Below are 12,944 nucleotides of genomic sequence, written 5' to 3'. Positions count from 1 at the left end.
AATTGTTTTTAATCAGAATGTTGTGCAGTATGAAGTCAAACACATTACAGAAGTCTAAATATATTATGTCAACACAACTACTTTAAATTAAGCAGAGCTAGACCCAACTCAAGAGCTGTTCATTAGGAAGTAGTGTTGATTTAGGAGATAACTATCTTGTCCCAGAAGGACTGTTATCCTAATAATTTTTCCTAGGATGGAGCTGCTGGGAGGAAAAGAGGAGCACTACAGTCCCCTCTATTCACTGCATGATGTGGGGTACATACAGCAAGATATGGCAGCATTTAATGCACATCATAGTGACATTGAGTCCTGGTGATTCTATCATCACTGTTATCTTTTCAGTGGCATAGGTACTGCAGACCTTCCTGTTGTCTGCAGTAATTAAATATCAAGATGCCTATCCTAAGTGTGACCGTGTTATTGTGAGAGGGTGAAAACCTTGAAAGCTGTCCAGGGGTTAATTTTGTAGATGTATTGCTTGTTTAAAAATGGTTCATAGAACCATTTTGTGTAGACAGTAATGGACTCATTTTTCAAAGGTGCTGATCAATGAAGGTAGCATATGAGCAGCAGACTATACAAGCTTAAAAGAAAGGATGACCAAGATGCTCTCTGCGCTGTTCTGTTCCCCTGACATGAAACAGAAATCTTTGCTTATGCATTCCTCTGCCATTTATTTGAAACCAATTTAAATTGGATATTGAAAGTTGTAGACAGTGTTCAGCGTGCAGAAAACAGACAAGGGATAATGAAAAAGGGGCATGGCATAAGTAAACAGGCTCCTGACTCCTGCCATTCCCTCTTGGCAATGCCTTTTGTGAAAAGGGAGGAAAGGAAAAGAAAACCTTTTGCTTCAGCTGGCAGAGTGATATCAGATACAGATTGCCTTTAAGCTGCATTCTAAGTGAGTTAAAGTAACTAATGAACCTTAATGATTGTTCTGATAGAAGGACAATCCTTCAGTATTTTTTCTTGTATTCTAAAGGGAAGAATGTCTGCTTTTCTTCACTTTCAGCCTCTTTGCTCTTTAGACCCCAGCTCTACCAAGGCTGTATTTTAGCCCCTATCCCCATGCTGATGTGTGCAGCGTGTATACACCATCACAGTCTGTTCATATTAAAGGTATTATTTTGATTCCTAAGCATTTTGTGGGCTTTACATTTTTTCACTAACTGTATTTTTCTCAGGAAAACTAGAAGTGCAGAACTAGAAGTACAGAATAAGCTCTCATTCTCAGTCACATTTACTGTACACAGAAAAGATTTATGTGAATGGGAGACAAGAGGCTGTGTATCAGCAGAACTGATGTCTCAAACCACTCTTACACAGTGATGATTTCTGTTCTAGCCTCTACCACGGGTCCTGTCACAGTGGGGGCTATGGTTCAGCAGCTAGAAAGTGCTCTGTGAGCTCAGCATTTTCTGTATCCTCATACAGAGCTGTTCACAAACCACGTTTTCCTTTAACCAGATCAGTAAGCAGAAGGGGACACAAGGTTCACCTGTTAGTGTGACCACTGTTTGTTGACCAAGCCAAGTGCAGGCTTTAGCTTAGACCCATTCAAGCCAACTCACTGTACATCCTCTGGGAACTTGTGCAGTCTCTCGCAGAGGCTCATGTTTTTGGACACAACTCAAGGTACACCATGTGTGTTGAGGATGTTTTGAACAGTAGAGGAGAACCACCCACCAACCTGGCTAAAATTCAGATTGATTAGAACCTACTCCAGTCTCAGCTTCCTGATGATTAAAAGCTAGAGATCACCTGTGGAGATGACATCTGTCAGTATGAGTTATCAAAACACATTCATCGGTCACTTAGTGGTGTGTCAGTTTGTTTTTTAACTACAGGAAGTGTTCTGTTTAATTTAAAGTAGCTTTAACTACCACCAAATCTTCAGCATAAGGAATGATTGCAAAGCTGTAACCCATTTGAAAAAGGAAGACAGCAAGGCCAAATTAAACTGGCAGGTTTGGAAATTTAAATTCAGTAGCAGTTCAAGTTATACACTACTCTTAGGTTAAAAAAAAAAAAACCACAAAAAAAAACCCCTAATTCTATTTTAAAGACTCATTTTCCACAAATGGCTGAGCTGTTTAAGTTAAAGTGAATAAATAGCTAATGAGCCATTAAAGTCTATAAGATTGTATGGCCTCCGGGCAGTGGTACCTGGATTCAGCCAATTATAGTTCCCTACGATAAGATGAAGACATCAGATTGTTATTGGAATATATAAAGGTTGAAGACACTGTTAATAAGTCACTACAGGATGTGATAAAATTGTTTAAACTGTTTAAAAACTCTCAATGTGTTTTGCTAGACACATTTTTACTGCTAGGTTTTTCCTCCATAAAGTCTAATCCTTTCTTTGCACAGCCTTGAGAACTATGCTCTGCAATATTGCATTAATACCAAAATGTGATTTGTTTCTACATTTCCACGTTTTTAGCACGTACTCTGGAGGTTATGAAATATTAATAGCGGCAATTCTTCAAGCGTGGCATAGAGAGAACAGGAAGGAAAAGAAAGAAATTAAGGAAATACCAAAAAGTGTTTTTAAAAACCAAAGCAACTGTCCAAGAAAGGAGCCATAAATTGTGAAAGCTCTATTTGCCTTTAAGTAATACCAGCCTCATGGAAATTATTCACACATCGCTCCTGTATATCTATCCCTATGTCTTTTCAAGCTGAAGAACTCTGCCTGTTCATAAAGAGAATTTTGTTGTGTTGGATCTGTTTATTAATCTTTAATTATTTTACCCCATGGAGCCAAGCATATAAGATTTGACTATACAACCCAAATACATAATGAGAAACACGAGAAATCACCCTGAGCACATAGGCAGTAAACTTGCAAAGATTTGTATTTGTGCATAATTTTCATCCCTCGGGTTTAAGTTTTCGGAGGGGAACACAGATTTATCCTCTTCCTGACTCACCCCTGAGGCACACGTTCCTGAAGTGCTTCTGCACAACGTCTTTTAAACCCTTCAGTGTCATCAAGTCCACCTAAAGTCAGGTCTGGCTAACCCAAACACACCACAACACAAGATTTTGGTGCTTTCTCTTTTTTTCCCTGAGTTTGTTTCTCCTCTATCCATCTGTTTTCTGTTGACTTTACCTGGCAGGCTTTTGGGGCAGTCTTGCACAGCATTTAGTGCATTAGCATCTTGGTCTCTATCCAGGGCTACTTGCTGTGGCTCCACCCAGCTTAACTAATGTAAAGGCAGTGCATCAGGGGGCATTAATGGGACAATTCACAGGGCCTAAGGTTAAGCATATGAATAAATACGCACCCAGCGAAAGGCTGCCTGTTAAGAGCCTGAAACATTCCATTTGTTAAAGTCACCAAGCCTTTTAGCAGGAGAAAATTCTCAGTACCATTTTCTTTATGACTTGCTCTCCTATGACTTAAGTAGCAGTTATTTAAAGAATTGTGATTCTGTCTTAAGAACTGCCATATAAAAGCCGTAGACCACACTATATTTTTACAAGCATATTACAAACCTCCCTGACTGATCAAGGTTTCTGACAGGCACATTTACACATTTTCATTCTCTCTGCTTTCTCACATAAATGTACTGGAGGTTAAAAGCACACATGTCGCTGGCACAGCTTTATTTCCCAGCAGCATAAGTTGCATAAGACTTATGTTTGAGCCCTGATCCGAGGAGCATCTCGCCTTATCCCCTCCTGTGCCTGGAGCAGAGCTTTGGGCCACAGTGCTGCTGAATTATCACCGATGACTAATTCAGCTTTTCCCACTGTCACAGTTCTATTCTGTTTTGGCTCAAAGTCACCAAAGGGGAATAATCTTTCTACTAACTTACAGGACCAGAACCTCAGCTTGAGTAAGTCATCGTAATTCAAATGACATCAACAGAAATAAGATGGTATTATGTCAGTTTGTTTTTTATGTACAGTTGTTGCTCCAAAATGTGTATCCTTGCTTCAGTGTTGCAATATGAAATATGATATTCCTTGTACATGCAGTCCTTCTCAGTTGTGCGCAGGTGACCAATTCCAAACTTAATCAAGACTGGAAGATCTGGAATATCTTGGTACCTTAGAAATGCTGGGTCCTGGTGAGAATGTCCTACTGTTCAGAGCTGTGCTCTGTAATGTAAGTGTAGTGATGCTACAGAAAGGAATTTACTGAGCATGGCTCTCTGTGCCTGTGCAAATGAAGGGTTTGAGAACTCCTTCTTGGAAAACACAGTACCAGTCTTCATCCTATTAAATGGCTTCATTGATTAGAATCCTCTGATTTCACACCTACCTCTCTCATTAACGGCCTACAGTTGGGTCCCTGACTTCACAGTGGTTTATTTATGACACTGCAGTCTTAGTGGCAACTCACCAATCTTAATTTCCTATAGGCCCAAGGAAAGGAAGGAGGATGAGAGAAGGTACATTTAAAGTCACATCACAAAGCAAATAAGAAATCTGACTACGTGATAAATACATTCTAAAGGAGAGCAATATAATCGCAGACAATAAGGAGAGGCTGAAAGTTGGGACATTTGACTACTTGCAAATTACATTTACATCAGTCCTGCCTTTTTGTGCATTAAAGATTGCTCACAGCTGCAAATCAAATACCCCAGGTATAATAGATAATGAAGAGCTAACTTCCTAATGGCACTTCCAGTCATGACTGTGGACTGCAATCTCCTTTTTATTAAGGGATATTATTTTCTTGTTTGTTGATTACATTCTTCAAGTTGTTGTGGTTTTTTGTGGTTTTTTTTTTTTTTTTTTTTTTGCATTTCTTTACTATTACTATTATATATAATTAGGATGCTGCTAGCTACAGGCCACAACATAACTTAAAACTTGCTGTGAACAGCTGTGCTTGTTAGTCTAAGACAAATTGTTTTAGAAGTCCCAAGGTATAATGAGTACATATAGGTGACAGAGAAAAAATGTAGGTTGGTTTCAGAAGTATTGCAGAAATGCATACATTTTTTAAAGATTATTACAAATATATTTTGTAATTTCAAGGACGGATTACCTATGGGTTGGATGCAAGGGTAAGTACGTTTTTATTATTGTTATTATTTTTAAAAGGGGCCATTCTTTGCTTTGAAGAAGTACAATAAAGTAGGTGGCATACACAACAGTAACACACGTTTAATTTTCTCCAAGAAAAGAAAGCCAGGCTTTATTTTTGTTTGCAGCCATGAGAATAAATATAGAAATGAAAAGATTATAAAGTATAATAGTAATTTTGTACCGTGTAAACTATAATTGCACTACAGTCGGCAGCCATCAAAAGTAATGTGAGAACCACCTGAAAAGACAACCTAAGCTGGCTAGGTAAACTTCCCAACTGGAATGGCAGATGAAAAGAAATAAATCAGTATTCTTCATAAACACTGTGCTGCAGATGAACACCTCAGGTTCCCTGCTTGTACCACCATCCTGCTTGTTGGGCATCCACTTGGAGGAGGCACTGGAGTATTGTCAGGTCAGAAGCGATCTACAAGGGCCTGACAGGTCACCTAGATTTTGAATACCAGAGAAAAAATTCTTTACATGTTTAAAGTCTCCAGTAGCTGGATCCACGCTTCATTAGGCTGCTCCACTTCTTGTTCAACCATGTTTTGAAGTCATATCGCAGCTTTCACTCCAGAATCTCAGTGTTCCTTCAAACAGCATCTATGTGAGCAAGAATAAAATGCTAAAGAAGCCAATAGAGATTAAATTATTTCTGAAAAATCACTCAGCAAGCATTAACCAGAAAGAACTGAAGAAACAAGCACCTCATGCCAAGCCTGGTCTGTAAGCCAAACATTGAGCAGTGCTCATTGTTGTGCTCATGCTACTGGAACTACATCCCATTGCTTACCTGTCCATGGAATGGAAGCTCCACTATGCTGGATGAAGTGTTCAAGCAATGATTCTGTGTTTATTGTGATTCTGTAGAACTGAACCTACAAGGATATCAAAGGAAGAGAGGAAGGCCTTCAGTTATTTGCAGCATCATCAAGAGCAGTGCCTCTACTCCAGTTATAGTTAGCAGCTACTTATTTTCAACAGCTCTAAGAAGCAGAAAGGAACCACAGAATGACTATAGGGATAGTCCCTTCAGATCTAAGGATGAAAAAGTGTAAACCAACGTTTTAATCTGTGATGTTTACTTCTGTTTTTTTTTGTGATTTTTTTTTAATATTATTTTAAGAGCTATGAAAGATAAATTTTCTTCCTAAACTTCTTGTTTTCACTTTTTTGTTTGTATTTTTAAACATACATAATTATTTTTGTTGTCTTTGTTTTGATGTTTTCCAGACTGAGAAACAGGTGAGCTCAGGTCTCTGTCACACGATAGAATCCTTGGATGTCTACAGGGCAGAAAGGCCAGAGAAGTGCTTCCTCTGCTACGGACACAAAGCACAGAAGTATCAGCCACGCACCTGAGTGCCACTTGAACGAGGATGAATTGTGTTCTGAGCCTGCATTGCTCAGCTGGAGCGATCAGGGGCTGCTCTGCTTCCTCCCTCCATCCCAGTGCACAGAGACTATCTGCACAGAGCAAGTCCAGTCCAGATGATGCAAACCAGGCTTCTGCAGTCTCCGTTTTCCCACCCTTGCTTAATGAGAATCCTTGCTTGTCAAAACGATGAACCTACAGACTGAAAATGAACGCTGTTATTAGTGATTCCATTTACAATGCAAATGTCTCTCTTTCTAACTGTGAATTAATGAAGAAAACAGGGTCACAAAGATGTAACTAAGGAAATCTTTCTGTCTTTGGATTTGCTAAATTTGCTCAGATATAAAAAGTGAATCTGCCCACCCAGCCCGCTTTTCCCTAATCTGTTCTAAGCAGAGCAGTAGCACAATGACAGAAAATAATATTGTCATTAAACATAACACTCAGCAAATGCAATCCAGTCAGAGCTGTGCAGTGTTTCATAAGCTTTAAATAGACTGAGCACTCCTTCCTTGTGAATTAGATATTGCAACCATTTTACAAAAAGGTAAATTGAGACATACAGGGATTAAGACCAGCAAGACTGATTTCTGTGGCTCAGCTGGTCTTCTTTTCAGAGACACCAAGAAAACATCTCTCTTCTTCTGTCAGTTTAAGTCATAGGCTCTGATTGATTGGTTTGCAGTTGGTTTATTAAGCTGGACGCCCACAACTTGTCATTGGTGATTGCTCAAGAAAAGGGGGAACTGTTGAAGTTAATCCAGAAAGGAAGCAGGTGAGACTCGAGACCAAAATCTTACTTTCCACATATAACTACACAGCCAATCTGGTTCCTAAAGTGACATTACCAAAAGGTTTGGAAGGCCCTCTGCACTTAGAAAGAAAACAGATAAGCCAAAGAGAAAAATTAATACGCTTAAATTAAATACGGCAACAACAAATAAAACACCAGACTATTTGTTATATACTGTAGACTCTGTGGGAAAGCACTGCACCCATTATTTCTTGTTATTGCTCCAGGAAAGAAATTCACAGGGAAGGCAAAAAAAAATGAAGTTAGCAATGATTTTTCACTGTGAACATTTCTCCAGGGATGAGTTATAAAGGAAAAAAAAACGTAGCCTGAGAGAAGAGAGCTAGAAAGAAAGGATTATCTACATTTATGTATTTAGTGAGACACTTGCACCCACACTAATGCTGTTATAGGGAAACCATTAAACAGCACTTTTACACCTCTTTTTATTTTGTCTTAATGCATGGAAGAACCGTTTAGTCAAGAAGTAGTAAATTGAACTGCGCGTTATGGCTAAAGCTGCAGTAGGTAGGAAGAGAGAATCCAATGTGATTCAAATTCCTCCCAGTTAGGATAAATGTCTGTTGTATGGGCTGATTACTGGAGTGGCTGCATGCACTAACTGCAGGACTCTCTCTCCACATGACTACCATACCCAGTTTTAAGTAAGAAAACCATACAGCCTGATCCTATCTGGGGAAAGCTGAATGCCAAGGCTCCCTAAGCATCCGCTGTGTCACAGAGGACCAGTGACACTAACATGTACTCTGTGAATAAAAATGCATACAGAACAGACAGGTCTCAAAGAAAAGCGAGCAGATGGGCTGGCAGACAGCAATGAGGAGGTGCAGCATAACAAGAAAATGAGAAGTTTTCAAACACGGAATGGTAGTGGAGGGAGATCAGGTAGAAAGGGTTGCAAATTGTTGATCTTAAAAGTGGTTCAGAAACATCATAGTCAAGAAGGATGACAGCATTTGGGTCAATAGTAGGCTTTAGATGAAAGGTAATACTACATGAAGCAATGCATCCTGACATCATACAGAAGAGTAGGTACTGAAATGCAGATAAGTAAATAGAAGAAAGGCTAGTGGAAATATAGAAGAAAGAAAGAATATTAAGTAAACATGCCATTCAGAGGGTGGAATAGCTAAAGATCCAACAAAAGTTAGTGCAGAATGAGGTTGCCTTTTAATAAGTTAGCACCAGCTGTTCAGTGGAGGATGGAGGGATTATGTTCATTATTTTATAAGTTCAGTTGCCAAATCAAACCTTAGAATCATTGGCCAGAATTGTCAATTGCAAACAAGGATTATGGTAAATCTTTTGCAGAGGCACTGAAATGAAGCAGAAATGTATTTCCTGCCTCTCAAAATGTCCTAAAAAGTGATGGATCAGAAACCCTCAGTACCTACCGATCTAGAGCCTTCCCAGTTCAACATCAGTCTAATGCTGTATTAGAATGACTATTGTCAGTGTATCTTCAGGGTCTGCAAAGGACGACTCAAACTTGAGCTCTTGGCCTGATGGTGCTGGCAAGGAGATCTGTCAGAGCCCTGGCTCTCTTCTGTATACACTGACACTGGCTTCATTGTTTGTCCCCTCTGATCAACTCCCCTTGGGAGAGGTGAGGGGATGGCAACCATGGACTGCCTGTGTTGTAGCTGGTAGAATTTCAGCCTGCTCAAACACATGGGTCCCGACTCGTGCCCAAGTTAGCTTATCAACAAAGCTTATGAGCTCCAACCAATCCCTTCATTAATATACGTGCACAGTTTCCAAAATGCCCACATGTGCCTAGCTTAGAGTACTGACAGTGGAGGCTGGATTTATGCGATATAATTGGATACAACACCGATAAAACTGTAGCCCTAAGTCATCAGGGTACACCAGTAAGTCAAAGAGAGGAAAGCACTCATTGGCTTAAGATTTGGCACATGTTCACTGCACCAAAGCTGGCAAAAAGTAAAGACTGAAAGATCCCTCGACAGTGTGCTCATTGACCTCATAGGCATCCTGTGGGGTTTGTTTGGGAAATATTGCATATTGAATTATTGATCGTCTGACTAAGCAGAGATGGAAATAACTGATCTACTGCTGAAGTGAAAATAAAGAACAGGGAAAGAAAAGGAAGTGGTAAAATGTAGAAAAGTTGAGGTACGGACCACAAACACTACCTATATTAAAGGATATTCATGTTATTCTATGATAGAATAACAACATTATCCCTTCTGGCTCATGTTAATACTTTGGCTAAATCCTTTAAGTAGATTAGAAAGAATTATGGGACCTTCCTGGAGGAAAAAACCTATAAACAGGTAGCGTGCATGCTTTCGTATAGATAGCTTCCAACAAAGTGCTGCCCTGGAACAGAAAGAAGGGAACAACCAGACGTTGGGATTCTTGAGGGGGTAATTAGTGAGAAAAACTAAGGTTTGAAATTTTATTTTTGTTTTACATTTTGGGCTTCTCATAATTTCTCTGCTCAGCTGTTCCCTGTCACTCTGGACAAATTTCAAGACAAATTCTTTCACTCATAAAAGAGCAACCCCAAGTACTTAAGGAAGGATTGCAAAAACAAGCTTCATGCTGCTTAACTTCATCTCTTTATGTGGCTTAATGTGTTGGTTTTTTTTTTTTTTTTTACACTTATTGGGTTATATTCTAGCCTGGCTAAGCTGCTGAAGTCCCACTGAATCAATGAGGTGGTGCTAAATCCTCTGAAGGTTCCTCTGATTTTCACCCTCTAGCTGGTATTCTGACAAGCTAAACATATTACATTCCTCCACGCTTCTCTATTAATAAGAAAAGCTTCAAAATATAACTCAGATCACTCCTATAATAACCTGCAGTAAATATACAGCATCTGAATGTATACACACATCCTGAAGTTATTATAATTTTTGGTAGGCTTTGTTTTGGCCCCTGGTTTTCTTCTGTTTTCCTCTTCAAGCAGTACTTCTCAGGCCGCATGCTTTTCTAACTGGAGTCTTTGCCCACCCCGAATGCACAGCAAAACTCCCCTCACAGAACAGCACACCCAGACAAAACAACACATTGTTTAAAAATGCATGCACCCCTTGTTTGTGCACGCACACACACAAAAACACATCTGTGATTTCAAATTCATCAAGAAGAACTTCAAGGACATCCAGGGCAGACCGACACTGACCCAGCAGAAGTGAGGCCTGTGATAATTTTCCCTTTAATCTGGTTTTCTCCTGCAGTCACCTTTTGCTTCCTCTTCTCCATTGATACTGTTGTTATTATTCTGAAACGTTCCCAGGACCTCTCTGCTACACCCTGAAGCTTCTGTACTCATCAAGAAACAGACAAGCACCTCATCCTAAGGCACAAAATATAACTGAAAGAGCACAGACCATCAGCACATCACGGGGGAGGGGGGTATGCACGTACCCATAAAACTGATTAAACATGCTAACTTTGCAGAAGAACTGTTCACTACCATTATACAGAAGAGATCCACTATCTGAAGTACTGTTTATTAATTATTCTTTGGTATTTTCCATCTCCTGTATTCTTGTGTGGGTATTTATTTTTTATACCATTTTCCAGCAGCTTTTTCTCCAGGTACTATGAAAGAAGAGCTGGGTTAGGACCTTAATCCCTTTAAAGATTGTGACTGTTTTCAGATTTATTTGGATTAGAGTCATTCTACAAATTTTCCTGCAAAATATGCCATGCCTCTTATTGCTAGAACACGTATGAGCACTCCACGCCAGTCTGCCACTCACAGGACAAGCTTACAAAATGCACTTGCTGTGTACAAGCATACCCAAGTGAGAGAAGGCAAATATCATTTCTCCTTTCTTTTTCCTCTTGAAAAAGGGCAGTTCCCTGGAAATCTGCAGCAGTGTGCCACAGTTTCATGTGAAGAGCTGATCTCAGATTGTGATATAAGTCAGTCACTTGATTGACAGCATGTGAAAAAGTGTTATTTTTCTGTTCCTCACCCTAATGAAATTCCTGTGAGATGAGTATGAGGAGCAGCAAGAATGATGATGCTGGGACCCAAAAATGAAGCCTGACTTTTTTGCATCTGTTCACATCATTTTAAAAGGGAAGCACAGGTGAGTGCTTAAGCCATGCGTTGGTAATTCCCTCACACCTGAGGAACTGGATGGATGTACATTTCAGAAATCCCATCTGTAAATCAACTGCAGGAGAGTAGCAAAGACCTGTGGCCAAACAGCAATAGAACCACACTGGGGGAAAGCTATCAGGGCATCAAGGCAAACTTGAATTCAGTCACACATACTTGAAGCTCAACTTCAGAAGGTTCCCTGTAGACACAAACTGTCTTCTCAGCCCTATGTGAAGGCAGGACTTTATCCATGGGGTCAGCACACTTACTGGATGAGAAGGGCTTGTGCACTCACTTTGTTCCTGTGGTATTGTCTTGCTGGATCCTAGCATCCCATCTGACATGCTTCCTTTGCTGGTGAGGGAAATGCTTTTCTCACAGTGAGCAGGTTTGGCTCTAATTGTTCAAATGCCAAGGAGGTCTTTGGAGCACTGCCATATATTATGGGATATATTAGTTATTTTACACCTTACAGCCATTGAGCTGGAAGGACTAATGGGAGAGGTAATGGCCTGAAGGGATGAGGAACAGTGTGAGTGGGTAGCAGATGAAGGGAAGAGAGTGGGCAAGCAAGCTTTTAGGGCATGTGGCATCCCACACCCATAAACGTGAGTAAAGGTTTAAGGTAACATTTTACGCCCAGTTGAAAATGTCCTTCCAACACGATACTCCAGTGTTTCCATTTTCAGTTTTAAGGCTCATCCATCTGATCCTGAGAGCGCGTGGGAAGCAACATACAAATGGGAGTAATAGAAATTAATTACTCCGTTAACACAAGTGGATGAAATGCAGGCCCTATTGAAATTAATATCAAAGCACTTTCACCAAGGGCAGGACTTCACTTACGGGATGTACTGTGGCACAAAGCCAGCGTCAGTAGATCAGCATCGGGGCAGCTCCAAGCGGCTGTGCTGGCAGTGATGGAGTATGGGCACAGTCTCTTTTTTTCAGCTTCCTTATTCCTATTAACACATGCAAATGATGTGCATTTCTTTGTCCTTTTCGCTCCAGCAGCCTCAGTTAACTCGCTGTTAACATAGATTTTATTTCATCTTTTGAATTGGAGGGGAAAAAAAGAATAACAAGCAGTGATGGAGGGATATGAAGAATAGCAAAGTAACAAAGCACAGGCACATATACTGAACCTACCTTATCGTTATAGTAAGAACCTGATTAGAAGTAGTGGACTAAAAAGTACAGCATGAAAGCATCCAAATAGCAGAGGGGTTTGTAAACTCATGAATAAGTTTGTCAGATAACTCTCTGCTGTGTTGCATTTTTAGCTGTATCCTTGTAAGTGTTCCAGAACAGTGGCCTTTGCATATTCCACAACTATGTTCTGAACATATTTATCAGACATATGCCATTCAGTGGTGGTTGTTAAATGCTCTATCCGTAAACCATTATGCTCTCCTATATTGAAGTTTCACTGCAACAGGCAGCTGTTTGACAGCGAATAAACTCCTGGGGACAGCAGCAAATCAAATTAAATATATCTCTACAGAGCTATCATAGGGAGTTGCGTGGCTTGATAGGCTGCATCAAGAGCAATAAGTACACAAAGGAAGAGCAAACCTGAGATAAATCAAGATAGACCAAATGAGCAA

General features: G+C 40.0%; 1 long non-coding RNA gene across 1 annotated transcript; it reads right to left on the bottom strand.

Moving 5' to 3' along the window:
- Window positions 1-5,153: 5,153 nt before the first annotated feature.
- LOC128082064 (uncharacterized) lies at window positions 5,154-11,200 on the bottom strand. The gene is made up of 3 exons (XR_008207529.1): window positions 6,420-11,200; window positions 5,855-5,939; window positions 5,154-5,664 (listed from the first exon to the last, which is right to left on the bottom strand). It is a non-coding gene; the product is annotated as an uncharacterized LOC128082064 (long non-coding RNA).
- Window positions 11,201-12,944: the final 1,744 nt, after the last annotated feature.

The sequence above is a fragment of the Tympanuchus pallidicinctus genome, unplaced genomic scaffold (genome assembly GCF_026119805.1).
Source record: "Tympanuchus pallidicinctus isolate F22 unplaced genomic scaffold, pur_lepc_1.0 scaffold22, whole genome shotgun sequence".
In the NCBI taxonomy this organism is placed as follows: Eukaryota; Metazoa; Chordata; class Aves; order Galliformes; family Phasianidae; genus Tympanuchus; species Tympanuchus pallidicinctus.
The sequence above is the reverse complement of the archived record's forward strand: the minus strand, read 5'-3'. Positions and strand labels throughout refer to the sequence as shown.